Consider the following 16,328-nt stretch of genomic DNA (forward strand, 5'->3'; position numbering starts at 1 on the left):
ATTTTATCCATGTGGTTTGGCATTGCCGAGTAATACAAAGATATTGGGCCGAGATTCTGAAACAACTGAATAGAATCACGGGATTGGCAATAGCCTCAGAGATACAGACATGCCTTCTTGGCTGATCCCTAAAAATCCCAAACATAAAACTACTAGATGATTCTTGATATTAGGTCTTACAATAGCCAAGAGTAGAATAGCGATCCACTGGTTGTCTCCGCATGTGGAAAAATGGAAGAAAGATTTAAAAGAATAGGCAATGGTTGAAGAAAATCATATGAGGAAATCCAGGAGGGATGATAAGCTCCCAGAAGTGCTGTTGGCATGGGGGGCAATGATACAAGAAATAGAAGAGATAGAAGAGACAACCTCACAGACTCCAACTGTCTGGGGGGAATGAGGGGGGAGAATACCACAACGCAACGGCTAGTTGTAGTCAGGAAATAAGGGCAATACACACCTAACAAACTATGTTAGATATGGAGATAAGGTATCATCTAGCGGGACCGGTAATTAAGGGGGGTGAAGGTTAGGAGGGCCAATAAGTTCATTAAACAATGTAATCTGTTCAATAATGGTTATCTCTGATGGGAAAAAACTGTTAACATAAGTCTTTTGAACATTATATCATTAGAACCATGTTGAGATAAAATGTATAAATGATGCAACGTGTATATTGCACTGGTTATATTGAACAATAAAGAAATGTTAAAACAATTAAGGCAACCTGCGGAAAAAATCTTCCAACAGGTCTTTCTGCTACTGGCATATAGGACTTTGTGATAAAGATAGTGATGTTGCTGCAATTTTCATTTTGGCACTGGTAAAGAGCGGGCATGTTCCATTTGGTGCTGCTTTGGGCCTACATTCATCCATGTTACTGTCTCTGCCTACTAAGCTGATGCCTCCTAAGCTGATGATACTCAACACTGAACACCAATAGAGTAGTTATTGCTAATGCCCCGCCAGAAAGGTGCACTTTTCGCGGTGGGAATCTAGCTTGAGACCCAATCCACTTACAAATAGACATATATGCCCCACATTTGATTTGCCCTACTCAAACAGAGAACTGTGTAACAAAAAGAAACATTTCACCGTAAATGATACATGAACTAAATCTTTTTGCAAATATTTCGTGTTTTTCATATTCTCCAAGAGTCCTTATTCAAGTATTGCCATTCTGTTTATATTTTCTTCTTCTTCGAATCCTCCAACCTACCACTGAACCAATCATGGTGTCTGATCACACTTGTTCTACAGAGATGATACGGTTACTGTTATGTTGTTACAAGATCTGGAGGCAGCAGAAAATATCTGGTCAGCAACTCGTGTACTCTGCAGACAATGAGTCAGATAACCTAGCCACAATATAGACCTGAGTCACTTAGCAGACAGCACAAAAGCATGAACATTTACATAACCACCACAAAAATAAGTGGACGACATAAACCAGGCCACAAACATTAAACGTCCCATAACTGCTCCACCACAAATAATGATATCTATCATCATCATAAAGAGGTTAAATGTGAATATAATGAAATTCTAAGTAGAAGTATGGTGTACGAATTTTGTATTGAAAACAGGCTTGGCTTGATATCTAAAATGCTCAATGTTGGGAAGAGCTTGCTACTGAAAAATTATTTGCATGTGAGGATCGGCCCAATGTGTGCGGCCAAGTACTTTGCAGAATTATCTTGGGAGAACACCAATATCTTACAGTCCACAACTGAGAAATTACATGATTAGGACAAAAGTAATATGGGTCCCTTTTTTCAACCACCTCTTCGAATTGCAGCTCCCATGATGATTCTATCATCTAGCAAGAAGTGGTCGACAACCTATAGAATTTAGCATCAGAAAAATTACCACTGCTAGTCTGAATATCGATTAAACTTCTTCAATGGATAAAAACCTATATTGCAAAGCTGCTAACAAAGTAACATAGTTTAACTCATTTCGCACATATAGATTGTTCAGGCTGTCTACAGAGGTAGTTACAAATGTCTTATTTAAATCCTCCAAAAAGGGTGCGGTAATAGTAAATAGCACACAGATATTGTTGTGAAATCACACCACCATGTAATGCACCAAAATTCTGTGAAGGAAAATGGCCACAATTAGGCATGCTCTTATTCAAGAGAGCCAAGCGGGATTTATAAGGGCAGATTAGTCACTCACAACATTTTTTTCACTTGCTTCATTGGGCAAAGCAGTCCAAAAGTGCAGGTCTGGCCACAGCCCATTAAGTAGAGAAGTTTACCGGAAAGGTGCCTTGGACTAAGGGCCTGATTTCGAACTCGACAGATGAGTAACTCAGTCACAACGGTGGGTGGTATCCCGTCCGCTGAAATATAAATCCCATATAATCATAGGATTTATATTTGGCCAGATGGGATATCCATCACTGTTGTGACTATGTAACCCATCCGCTGAGTTCTAATCAGACCCTACGTTTTCTGGAGATCCTACAGGTTCCTGACCCATCACTGAGGGCTGTATCTCCACTCTTCAAACGCTGATGGTACTCCGCTGATGGTACTTGCAAGAGAGTTTTCATTCTGTCAATGCTTCTTTTTTGTTGACGCTTAGGGCCCTTGAATATGCTGTCAGACAGAACAGTACCAAGATACACGGTTGGAGCGGTGTACAGGATGCAATACAAACACACAAAATTATTTTAAGTGTGAGTGAACCAGAGCCGTCAGTTTCAACTCAGACAGTACGAATGTGTGGGCATGCTCCTCTTTCTGGCTAATGAATAAAAGTCAGAAGTCAATGTAAGAGTGTTGAAAATGGTAGGTCAATGTGGACTGCAGGGGGAGTAAGGATCTGACTAATATTTGGGAATTCCTTTTTGCAGCACAATGATTTGGGGAAGTCAGTAACAAATAGTAAAAACATATCTCTAGGCAGTGATCAATCATTACGAAGATACTTTTCATGTTTAAAGCAAATTGAGACAGTGCAGTGATTCATTACACTTGATGTATGTTCTGACTTCAATTTTCCCAATTCTTGAAACTCAAAGTTTCTTTGAAAGAGAAAATACTTGGGATTATACTTTGTATAATGATTTAAGATACACAAAACGCTTGAATTTTTTCAAATTTAGGATAGGTCATACTTAAGATCTCAGCTCAGGTAGTAGTTCTCAAAGCAAACAGCTAAAGAACGAGGATAGGTTCAACCCAGATCTGTGACTGGGAGTGAGTGTCTGAAAAGTTTCAGCGCTCCATCAAAGCCTTGTGTTTGCTTTGTTTGCCCTAAGTTGGCATGGTATGCCCAAACGTGGGCCCCTTGCTCACTTTGCCACTGGATTCAAGCTAGCCTGGCTGATGAGGGGTGTTACCATGAAACCGGCACCAGGATGCGTGTTTCCGGTCCAGGGAAGGCCTGGCTTGGCAGTTCGAGCTGGACTCTTCCCATGAGGCACAGGGTCAAGACTAATTTTGCATATGGCTGGGTCTGAACTAGGGTGGCAAAGTGAGCTAAAGAACGATGACCGATTGAACCCAGATCTGTGTCTGAAATGTTTCAGTGATCTGTCTATCATCTCTTTGTGTTTGCTCAGTAGTTCTCAAGGAACTGCTGATTATATGTTAAAATGACTGGGTCCATAATGTAAACTTATTTATCAATATCCTCTCACAACACTTCCAACTGAGGTTAAAACGAAATTTCTCCACATCAGCCTGACCATTAAACAACACTATTCTCACTGCACATTGAACAGTGGACTACTATATAAAAATTGAGGCCAGAACTGTGGAACAGGGATAAAGACTCTAGCTGCTCACTATCAAAAGGAGTTCCTTACATGTGGTGGCCACTTGTCCATTTTCAAATGATTTCAGTGACGGGAGGTGTAAAGCGATTATGCATATCCTAGCTACCACTGGGTCCTCCAATGTTAGCTATTCTTCTTTATGGCAGTTATGCTACTCCACAGTTTTTAACTGGACGTCACTGTGAGCTCTTGACTTTTTGACTAGGGGCACAACTGGAACAGTAAAAGTTCAAGCGCGTTCATGGGCCAGTTATGCCATGCACGGAGGCAGCACAATACATGAGCAGGTATTAGTTCCTTTACTTGAAATAATTGTTAACATGTTGAATTAAATCAAGGGAAAACTTTTTTTTTTATTTAGTAAGGTAAATGTCATACTCGGCAGGTATTTTACTGTAATCAAAGGTATAGAACGCACATAGGTGCATTGCTTTAGCAGCAGTAAAAACAGGGAACCGCTGCTGTTCCATGGTCAGAAAGAACAAATAAGTAGGTTGGGCCACAGGTTGTGGGCCTGGGGGTGGAAAACGCACAGTTAATTTCTTCATAACCGATGGGCAAAGGCATCGTGTGACTGATCCTTATTAGACAGGGATCTTAAGACATATAGAGAGATTAAAGGGCTCATTAAAAACGATTGTGTCTTGTGGAAATTTCAGGTCAGGCGCTGATGGGATCCTTCTGGCATAGATAAAATGAGTACACCTAACGTTGGTCAGAACACCTGACAGAAAGTACCTTTAGATAACCTGCTGTCCAATATTTGATTAAATACTCCAATCACCTATAAGAAGTGGGGATTGGCATGCAAGTACCAGTATGAGTTTGCCTCCATTTTGAGAAAGTGCAACCCAAGTGGGAGCTGTGCAAATCAAAGAGCTTAGTTATGTACTTATGAAATGTGAGAGTTTCAAAGGGATAATACTAAAACTATGATACAGTGGTAGCAGAATATTCAGCATCTGTAAATAATTGAAAGGTCCTGGCAGATGCGTATATTTTAAAAACGAAGAAAATGCGACAGTAAGATAAAGAGGTGAAAGGTTTAAAAAAAGAAGCACTTTTAAACAGCTCATCTTCACGGTGTGCAAGGCTGCGCAGAGGGGCATCCTGTCCGGGCAGCTCAGAGCATCCCAGTGCGCTCTCGCGCCCGTTAATGATGTACAAAACATGATGAATTGGAGCCTTTCGTTTTTAATCACATTAGAAACATTTCATCTATAACCTGCTCTGTGTTAAGCCATAATCATGTGTAACGGTAAGTACGTTCTTACTGAATGAAACGATTGAAGCACCCTGGTGCCAGATGCAATTAATCATTAATAAAAGAACGCTTTAAGTTGCGGTTTATTTCTTATGCAGTGTTGGAATCATCATCGCTAATACTCAGCACGGTGAAGGAGAGCCACCCACCGGGGTTTCCGTGGCAATAACGCATCAGTGCAGTGGTGCCAACAGCCACACACAGGGAGTTGGGTGCAGGTGCGTGGCAGTGATATGCTGCAAGCTCTTGTACCTGCTGGTTAAATAAAAGCACACGCTGGGGTGTCTAGAGCAGTAATGCATCACTGGCATTCAATTCTACCATTTGCCACACATATGGAGCTAGAGGCAGGTGTATGTATGTAGGAATTAATGCGCTACCGGCTCTCACACCTGCTGGTTAAGAACCGCCGCCCACACGCGTGTCGGTGGCACTAACGCACCAATGCAGTCATTAACCGTTAGCGCTTATAACCCCGTAGGACTTACCCGTTGAGTCAAACCTCATCTCGCCTTGTAATTCCCGGTGCCCAGTGCATTCAGCGCCCGCTTGTACAACCTCCCGCTTGGAAACGAGTACCGCGGGAGACAGAGGGAGAACAGAAACGGAGACCCGGAGGAGAAAGATGGGGGGCAGGTGGAAGAAGAGGTGCAGTGCCTGGGCACGGTAACAGCAGGGAAGGAAGTAAAAAAATAAATAAAAAAATCACGAGAAAAAAGAAGCAGGCTGGAGACCGGTATCCCACGGAATTTCGTGCAGCGGCTGCTCATCGGCTCCCTTCGGGGCTCCTCCCTCTTCTTGCAGAATTGGCTCATCACGGGGAGCTCTCTCTTGGCCCCGCCCCGTCTCGGAGAGCAGCGTCTCAGCCAGGCAGAAGTAGTCGCACGCCGAGCTCAGTTTAGGTTGCGAGATGTGAGAACGCTTGTCCGCGCGCACCAGCCTTTATTTTAGGGGCAGGGAAGTGATTCCAAAACCCGTGCTCTTGTTCTTTCTTTTGGGAGGTACCAACCTATCACCGTGTTCCAAAGAACGGGAAGAATAACCATAGCGACAATTTCAGGAAACTGGCTTAATGTTCTAGAAACGTGTAGTTGTGTTCTTTCACATAGGAACAGGAATTGCTGTCTAGGAGGAGAGGGGCGCGTTTATTTCCATGGATACTGCTGTTTTTTTGTCTTCCAAGTAGAACAACGCATAGCGACGGATTGCTTATTCGGTCATCGAAAGAACAGTGATAGGAGGTGATAGGGATATTTTAATTTCATTACAGTTTTTCACACTTCTGAGTTGGCATGAAACACTGTAGAGTTGTCTAAATACCACAGGATTCTGTAGGATGAGATTGGGCACGACTTCAAATGGGCTGAGTCCTCCCAGCACTAATTAAACCCGACTTTGAAAGGTGTCCCTATCGGACTCTATATTGATGTCCTTAATTTTCCTGGCCTAAGACTGATTCATTTCTGAACCACTGAAAACACCCTTAAATTGTGCCATGTCTGCAGGGCAATCCTTGTTTCCATTTCACAGGCTTGACTTAATCTCAGTTCCCTAAAATCACTTGATTTTTTCAAGGTGTTGTGTTTGTGTAGATTTTTTCATGCAACATAGTCTAGTGCATGCTTTGCACAGCAGACCCAACTCACATGGTGCTACCGTGTTGCACACAATTTTGGCTCCTTTCACACGGTCACTCCGTGGGGAGCCGATGTGACGCAGTGGCAGGCAAGGCAAGTTGCAAACCTCTGTATATAGTGCAGGGTTCTCCAAACCTTTTCTGTAGTGAGAGCTACTTCTAATCAGTGAAAATCATTGTGAACTACTGAAGTTCAGGCCACTTGCAGAGTGCTGCCAGACACCCCACACCCAGCTTCATTGACGCTAAGCCTAATGTCCATGTCCATAGAGACAGGAGACTAGAGTATGAACAAAATACTTTGACTATGGGCATTGTACACAAACATGTACATATGAAAGGGATATGTGTATGGTTGAATGAGAATCTGTGTCGTATGTACTTGTAGCACAGGACATACCTTTCACCAAATGTGGCACTGTTACATGTATAACACAAACATACAGACTTTATTAAATGGGAGAAATTGCATAAAAATGCTCAGAAAATATGTTCATAATATGGAACATTTTTCTGCAATTTAAATTTCTCCCACTTAAAAAAATGGATGTATTTTTTAATTTTATATATGACACAGTGACTGCCAGCCACTGGGAGCACCATTCTTGCTCGGTATAAATACAATACTTTGAAAAAGGAGAATATTAAACTAAAATGATAACTTTATGTTTATATGAATTTAATAAAATGCATCATTTACATTTTTTCCCATTTCCAAGTGTTGCATCTACAGACAGCTGGCACCTTGCGCCCAGTGGCCTGTAGAGAAATTGGCATATTTAAAACAGAAATGCACGGCCGTTTGTTTAAATGGGAGGAATTTAAACTGAAGAAATATGCTTCATAACATATTAACCATTACATAACAATGGGGTGATCCAAAAATAACCTAAAGGACCTAGGTCGTTAATGATACATAACAACAGTGGTCCAATCGGAAAATTCACTCTGTGGATAAGTGTTAGAATTGGGGGTCTCTAGTTGGCACAGGTAGGTACTTGTGACAAATAGGGACCCTCTCCTCTAGTCAGAGTAAGGAGGATTACACTCCTAAACTAACCCCTGCTCACCCCCTTGATAGCTTAGCACGAGCAGCAAGGCTTTATTTCAGAGGCGTGGTAATTTAAGCATTTGTGACCACATACAGTAACCCAGTGACAACACTACAAATAGACACCACACAAGGTTTTATATAAAAAATAGGTATATTTTATATAGAGTTACCACAAGACCAATAAACGACAAAAAGAATCCACAGTACTACTAGATTTCAAGAGTTCTTGTAAAAAGGCTTAAATCAAGGTTCTGTGCGAGTCGGTAGCCCAGACAGGCTACAACGTTGTTGAAAATAACAAATCCAGCGGACCGCGTCGGTACGGGCCCACTCAAATGTCGACAGACTCAGTCACAGTACCTTTTACTTGAGGCTGACGGCACGGATGTGCAAGCCGTTTCCGGTGTTCGACGCGGTGTCCCTCGATGCGGTGCAGGCAGTGGCCCATTGACAGAGTCAGTGGATCCAAGGCTTGCGTTGCAGGGCGAGACGGTGCTTCGATGCGGTGCTTGCAGCTTGCGGTGCGGCGACAGAGATGGAGTTCGGGAGCTGTTGTCGATCATTCCGGACAGCGGTGAGAGTCAGGGGGTGCATCGCAAAGCGTGCGAGGCAGTGCCCAACTCCGGTGCGGTCACAGGACTTGGAGTCAGCAGCAGGGACCTCTTCGGTCAAACCAGTAGGAGTCGGTGTAACGAGGCGTTGCACGTCGCGGTTTCCACCACTCGCGGTGCAGGCTACGGCTCGGTGACGGCATCAGGACGAAGTCGGTGAGCGCAGAGTTTGCCTTCGAGGCAGACGTTGCTTGATGCGGTGCCTACAGGACACCGGGCCAGTCGTGAGAGTCGGTCACAGCTCCCTGCCTCTGTAGCCACTGGAACAGCATTTCCGGCAGCAATTCACAAAGGCTGGTGAAGTCCACTGGTCCTGGGACTTCGGTCAGGGGGCAAGCTCTCTTCCAAGCCCTTGGAGATCTTTTGCACAAGTTGAAAGAAAAGTCCACAAAGTTCTTTCTCCTCTCTTTGGTAGGCAGGCGACCACTGCAGGCCAATCCCCCAAGCAGCACTTCAGCTTGGGAATAGTCTCTCCTCAGTTTCTTCAGGTTCCGTCTCCTCAGCAGAGTTTTCATCTTGTAAGTCCAGAAGTGATCTCATTTCATGGAATCAGGGTCCCAATACTTATACCCCAAAATCCTTTGTTCTTTGAGGGAAGAGGGGCCTGTGCCCAGTTTAAGTCAGTTCTGAAGCACTCTGTTTATCAGACTTCTCCTTTCCTTTCACAGCGCAGGGCAGGCACATTAGACTCCCCACAGGAGGTGGGGCCAGCATTGTGGAAGGCAAGTATAGTCCTGGAGCAATTTGTTGACAGTCTTCCTTCTCTTCTTTCAGTGTGCAGGGCAGGGACATCAGACGCACCACCGGAGGTGGAGCCAGCATTGTCGAGGGAAGGCCCAGCCCTATTCAGGTCCCAGGTGCAACCCCTCCCTCCCATCTAGATGCAGATCTCCCTATTCACCACCGGGCTGCCCCAGCTTGTCTCTTGGAATCCCCCAGCCCTGTCACTCACAAAACCAGACAAAGGAATACACAACCTCGCAGAGGCAGGCTCAAATGGTTAGGCAAGCAAATACCTGCTTTTTAAATGTGGTATTTGCAAATACAGAATATTAAAATAAACTTCACAAAAAGATGCATTTTATTATTCTGAGTCCAGGCATACTAAACTCGAAATTCTACAATGTTCTCTGAGTCTGTTAGGATTATAAACTGTAATAAGTCTTACAGCCCATTCTGGCCTATGGAGAACAGGTAGCCTTGCAATAGTGAACAACGAAAATGGTTGTAATTCACTATTAGGACATGCCACACACATCAGGGCTTGTCCTAACTTATACTAATAATGCACCCTGCCCTTGGGCCTACCATAGGGTGACTAATATGAAGACAAGGGAAGGTTTAGGGACTGGCAAGTGGGTGCACTTGCCCAGTCAGAATGAAAGTACCCGACTGCACGCAGGCTCTGCAATGGCAGACCTTAGACACGTTTTACACGGCTGCTTCTGTGGGTGGCACAACCAGTGCTGAAAGCCCACTAGCAGCATTTGGATTTACACGCCCTGGGCACACTCAGTGTACTGTACTAGGGTCTGACAAGTAAACCATACATCCAATCATTGAACCACTAATCAATACATCAATTTATAGTAGGGAGCACTCGGCACTGGACAGAAGTGGCACAGTGCCCAAAGCATCTAACACCAGCAAAAACACCTGAGGCAACAGCAAAAATGGAAGGGAGACCCACGCCAATGGTGCCAGGTCTAACACGTTTCCACTCCAGCTGAAATGTGGGGAGAACTATCCTACCTCCTAGGAGTTCTCATCACTAAGGCAGAAAAATCTGGACAGACCATCAGCGTTGGCGTGTTCTGTACCAGGGTGGTGTTCCACCGTAAAGTCTATACCCTGTAGGGAAATGGACAACCTCAACAGCTTTGGATTCTCACCCCTCATCTGCATCAACCATCTGCGGGGCCTGTGGTCTGTCTGAACCCGGAAGTGAGTCCCAAACAGGTATGGTCTCAGCTTCTTCAATGCCCAGACCACAGCAAATGCCTCACGCTCAATAGCACTCCACCTCTGCTCCCGTGGAAGTAACCTCCTACTGATGAAGGCTACAGGTTGAACTAGGCCCTCTTCATTCATTTGTGACAAAACAGCCCCCACGCCATGCTCTGAAGCGCCTGCTTGAACGATGAACTCTTTGGAGAAGTTGGGTGCCAGGAGCACGGGCGCCGTGTACATGGCAGCTTTCAGGGCCTCAAAAGCTTTCTGACAGGTGTCAGTCCATATCACTTTCTTGGGCTGCTTCCTGGAAGTCCACTCTGTCAAGGGTGCAACAAAGTTGCCATACCCCTTGACAAACCTCCTGTAGTACCCTGTGAATCCTAGGAAGGCCCTCACATCTGTCTGTGTTTTGAGGCGTTCCCAAGCCAGGATGGTTTCAATCTTGGGTTGTAGGGGCGCCACCTGGCCGCTCCCAACTTGGTGTCCCAAGTACACCACAGAACCCTGCCCGATCTGGCCCTATGACCCAGGTCTCCACATTTGTAACATATCATGGGTCCCTGTGGAACAGGATTACCTGTTGGGACCACTGGCTTTCTCTAAGGGGAAGGCTGGGAACCTTTCCTTGGTTCCCTTGGGAATTACTTTGGGGCCCTCTGTGGAACTCCCTCTGTTTACCCCTGTCCCCTCCACTCTTCTGCTGGGGACCCTGCCCACCTTTGGCTGAGTCTCCCACGTGACCCTTGTGGACCCTGCTACTGACCCAGCGGTCCGCCTCCTCAGCAAGCTCCCTAGGGTTAGTCAGCTTGCTATCAATCACGTGCTGGCGCAGCTCTGGAAAACAATTATCAGACAAGTGCTCCCATGCAATCAAATCCAAGAGACCTTGAAAATCATTAACTTGGCTGCCCTTTACCCAACCATCCAATGCTTTGCAAAAGAAAGTGACATACTCTACCCAGGTACTATTTTTTATCTTCTTGCACTTCCTGAACTTCTGCCTATAGAGTTCAGGGGTCACACCATACCTAGTCATGAGTGCCTCTTTCATGTGGCTATAGAAATGATGGACTTCCGAAGGCAAGTCCAATAGTGTGTCCCGCCCCTCACTAAGGAATCTTCCCCACAACCCCGCTCCCCAGTCTCTCTCAGCGACCTGGTGGGAAGACATGGCTACCTCATAGGCTCTGAACCACTGCCCAATATCATCATTTTTGAAAAACTCCTTGACCACATCTTTGGGGATGTATACTCTACCTTCCCCAGGTGCTGACGGTGTGCTGCCTCCAGAGGGAGTAATCTCTAGGCTCCTGGCTTTCAGATCCAACTCCCTCAAAACTTTGTCATGCTCCAACTGTAATCTGTTTTCCTCTAGAGCCATCTTCTTGCTTTCTAGCTCCACCTCTAGAGCCATTTTCTTGCTTTCTAGCTCCAGTTGCCCATTCAATTTGAGCTTGGCCATCTCCATTTCATGCATCCTGTTTGCTTTCCTGTCTGCCAACTCTTCTGGGGACAGACTTCGGGCAGAAACACTGCTGCCCACTGGGGAGGGTGCACCCCTCTTCTCCGGACTCACTGGCCCACCAAGCTGCTGCTCTGCATCCTCATAATCCACCAAATCATCAGGAGCATTCCTTGCCGCCATCCAGGCCCTGAGCACCTTGTGGTACTGCTCCTTCCTGGTGATTCCGGTCAGGGGAATTTAAAACTTTTTGCAGTCGCTCCTGAGCTGCTTGTTGGTGTAGCTTTCTATTTTCTCTTCCTCCCAATTACAGTCAACAGATGCAACAGAGGCTGTCTCCTCCACGATGACTGAATCAGGCAAGATTTAAAAAAAAAATGGAGACCTCTGGCAAGACCAAGAACCAGAAGTGTGTGGTTCCGTTATGGTCTGCACTCACTAAGTAGTGTTCACCAATTACTGTACATGAGTCACAAATGCAAATTCGGAATCCCTTCCACTGCCTCCAATGTTAGAATTGGGGGTCTCTAGTTGGCACAGGTAGGTAGTTTGTGACAAATAGGGACCCCCTCCTCTAGTCAGAGTAAGGGGGATTACACTCCTAAAATAACCCCTGTTCACTCCCTTGGTAGCTTGGTACGAGCGGCAAGCTTTTATTTCAGAGGTGTGTTAAGTTAAGCATTTGTGACCACATACAGTAACCCAGTGACAACACTACAAATGGACATCACACAAGGTTTTATATCAAAAATAGGTATATTTTATATAGAGTTAGCACAAGACCAATAAACGACAAACAGAATCCACAGTACTACTAGATTTCAAGTGTTCTTGTAAAAAGGCTTAAATCAAGGTTCTGTGCGAGTCGGTAGCCCGGACAGGCTACAGCGTTTGTTGCTCCCTAGCACACGTTTAGTATTCTAATTAATTGTTAAGTACAGGTGTTTTCACAATTCAATTCATTCATACAGCAGCAAAATAAATTTCTTAATCCTTTTGTTCAGGGTTTTGTCGTTGTTTATTGAAGGAGACGTCACAGCCAACACGTGTTTCGTCGCGTAAGAGGCTGCCTCTTACGCGAAGCAGAAGGGACGAATTTATTCCCGCTAAGAAACCGACGAAAAGCTTGCAGAGAGTGAACCATTATTTTGGTGTTCACATCAACGAAGCTTGAGTAATATCAACGACATCAACACCAGAACCCCACTGAGGGTTGGAAGTATCACCTCAATCAACAACGAGCTACAGCATCGGAGAATAGCCTTGAAAAAGTCGGGGGTTACATTCCCCAGAACGACGAAACACGTGTTGGCTGTGACGTCTCCTTCAATAAACAACGACAAAACCCTGAACAAAAGGATTAAGAAATTTATTTTGCTGCTGTATGAATTGAATTGTGAAAACACCTGTACTTAACAATTAATTAGAATACTAAACGTGTGCTAGGGAGCAACAAACTTTTGTGGCATCGCCTAACTAGAAGAGGGAAAGTGGTTCTCTTCTCCTTTTAGCACCATGAAAAATCATTGCCCAATTACTTGTATATAAGAAAAGTGCACATCTCCCAGTGGCGCCGTCAACCTAGTATAAATGACCACTATTCTAGCAATCAAACAGGCTACAGCGTTGTTGAAAATAACACAGAGTCTAACAAATCCAGCGGACCGCATCGTACGGGCCCACTCAAATGTCGACAGACTCAGTCACAGTACCTTTTACATGAGGCGGCCGGCACGGATATGCGAGCCGGTTCCGGTGTTCGTCGTGGTGCAGAAAGGAAGCGTTGCAGGACGCGGTCTCCCTCGATGCGGTGCAGGCAGCGGCCCATTGACAGAGTTGGTGGATCCAAGGCTTGCGTTGCAGGGCAAGGCGGTGCTTGCAGCTTGCGGTGCGGTGACAGAGCCGGAGTTCGGGAGCTGGCGTCCATCAGGCTGGACAGCGGTGCGAGTCAGGCTGTACGTCGCGAAGCTTTCTAGGCGGTGCCCAACTCCGGTGCGGTCACAGGACTCGGAGTCCGCAGCAGGGACCTCTTCGGTCAGACCAGTAGGAGTCGGTGTAGCGAGGCGTTGCACGTCGCGGTGTCCACCAATCGCGGTGCAGGCTACGGCTCGGTGACGGCGTCAGGACGGAGTCGGTGAGCGCAGAGCTTGCGATGTTTGAGGCGGATATTGCTTGATGCGGTGCCTACAGGACACCGGGCCGGTCGTGAGAGTTGGTCACAGCTCCCTGTCTCTGTAGCCACTGAAACAGTGTTTCCAGCAGCAATTCACAAAGGCCGGGGAAGTCCACTGGTCCTGGAACTTCTGTCAGGGGCCAAGCTCTCTTCCAAGCCCTTGGATATCTTTTGCACAAGTTGAAAGAAAAGTCCACAAAGTTCTTTCTCCTCTCTTTGGCAGTCAGGCAGACACTGCAGGCCAATCCCCCAAGCAGCACTTCAGCTTGGGAATAGTCTCTCCTCAGTTTCTTCAGGTTCCTTCTCCTCAGCAGAGGTTTCGTCTTGTACATCCAGAAGTGATCTAATTTTATGGGATCAGGGTCCCAATACTTATACCCCAAAATCCTTTGTTCTCTGAGGGGAGAGGGGCCTGTGCCCAGTTCAAGCCAGTTCTGAAGCACTCTTTTTACCAGACTTCTCCTTTCCTTTCACAGCGCAGGGCAGGCACATCAGACGCCCCACAGCATTGTGGAAGGCAAGTACAGTCCTGGAGCACTTTGTTGACAGTCTTCCTTCTCTTCTTTCAGTTTGCAGGGCAGAGACATCAGACGCTCCACAGGAGATAGAGCCAGCATTGTCGAGGGAAGGCCCATCCCTATTCAGGTCCCAGGTGCAACTCCTCCCTCCCATCTAGATGCAGATCTCCCTATTCACCACCGGGCTGCACCAGCCTGTCTCTTGGAATCCCCCAGCCCAGTCACTCACAAAACCAGACAAAGGAATACACAACCTCCCAGAGGTAGGCTCAAATGGTTAGGCAAGCAAATACATACTTTTTAAAAGTGGTATTTGCAAACACAGAATGTTAAAATAAAATTCACTAAAAGATGTATTTTATTATTCTGAGTCAAGGCATACTAAACTCGTATTAGATCACTTCTGGAACAAGAAACCTTTCTGCCAAGGAGAAGAACCAAGGTAGCTGCAGGAGTTTGGAGTGCCCCTCTGCCAGTGTGCTGTTTGCTGGGTTGGCCTGCAGTAGCTGCTTCATTGCCAAGGGAAAGGAGAAGGAACTTTGTAAGGACTTTCATCTACAGAATATTCTCCAAGGGCTTGAACTGTGCTTGGCTCCTGCTGAAGTCTCAGGGACAAAAGACTTCACCTCCAGCTCCCTCCTGAATTTCCTTGCTGGGAATTCTGACTCCAGACACTTGCATGCCGCTGGGAGCTGGAAGCGCAATGCATCGAGAAGAGCGTGTCGCCGCCACAGCTGAAATCATCCCAACGCTGGAGAAGCGAGCCTTCGTCCCATCTCCTTGGAAGCGTGTGTTCATCGAAGCTGTCTGCTTTCGCATCACCGGAGAAGCGTGACGCCATCGAGAGAGTTGCCATTGCATCACCGGAAAAGCGTACCGCAGGGCCTGTCACGGCTTCAAAGTACAGAGTCGTCGCAAGGCTGCCAGGGCGTCATCGCATCGCCACATTAAGGGCGCCATCTTCTCGCATCGCAACTGGATCATCGCATCACATCAAGGCGCCATCTTGCGCACCGCAACGGGCCCGCAAGCTGAAAATCTACGCATCACCTCCACCGGTAAGGCTCACAACGAGTCCCCTACTCTGCGCAAGCATTGAGGAAGGACGTAACCGTTCCCCCGGGTCACGGAACAGACGCATCTCCCCTTTTGCAAGCCTTTTGTTCACCTTGCGTTACGCATCCAGGTACTTTGTTGAGAACTTTGTCGCATTTACCAACAACTTGAACTAAGAGACTTTAATCATCTTTTAAGTAATCTTAAGTGTAGTATTGTGGATTTTTGTCGTTTGTGGTCTTGTGTTTAAGTCTATATAAATAATTCTTATTTTTATAAAACCTGTGTTGTGTCCATCTGTAGTGTTATCACTGTATTACTGTGTATATTCACAAATGCTTAACACACTGCCTCTGAGATAAGCCTGTCTGCTCGTGCCAAGCTGCCAAGGGGGTGAGCAGGGGTTATTAAGGAGTATAATCCCCTTATCCTGACTTAGAAGTAAGGGTCCCTATTTGGACAAAGGTGAATACCATTGCCAACTAGAGACCCCCAGATCTAACAGTATTATAATATTTTTGGCATGCCTGTCCTAGCACACTTCGTAGAATGTGTTGCTGTTTTGATGGTACCTATATGGATGTAGAAAGTGCTCAGCCGGCTCCCCTAGAGGGGACACCTAATAGGTTTATGTACGTTAAATACGGCATTTCTTCAATAATGTATAGTAATCTGTGGAACAAATACACTAAAGAGGATCCTGGTCTATGATGGCCTGTAAATGGGTTGTTTGACCTTTAAATAGATTCAGTATGTTGAGCAGTGTCTATTGAGGAAAAAGAGTCGACAGGCTATGTTTGATCGTGTACAA

General features: G+C 45.8%; 1 protein-coding gene across 5 annotated transcripts in view; it reads right to left on the reverse strand.

Moving 5' to 3' along the window:
* LRRC7 (leucine rich repeat containing 7) overlaps positions 1–5,943 on the reverse strand; it is a 2,053,453-nt gene extending 2,047,510 nt beyond the window's left edge. Inside the window, exon 1 of one of the 5 annotated variants that reach the window (XR_013603484.1) lies at positions 5,543–5,892. The gene's annotated coding sequence lies outside the window, so the exon portion shown is untranslated. Of the gene's footprint in view, positions 1–5,542 lie in introns of all 5 variants that reach the window. The other 4 variants (XR_013603481.1, XR_013603483.1, XM_078668793.1 and 1 more) reach the window with 4 other exon arrangements.
* Positions 5,944–16,328: the final 10,385 nt, after the last annotated feature.

This window comes from Lissotriton helveticus, chromosome 1_2 (genome assembly GCF_964261635.1).
Source record: "Lissotriton helveticus chromosome 1_2, aLisHel1.1, whole genome shotgun sequence".
In the NCBI taxonomy this organism is placed as follows: Eukaryota; Metazoa; Chordata; class Amphibia; order Caudata; family Salamandridae; genus Lissotriton; species Lissotriton helveticus.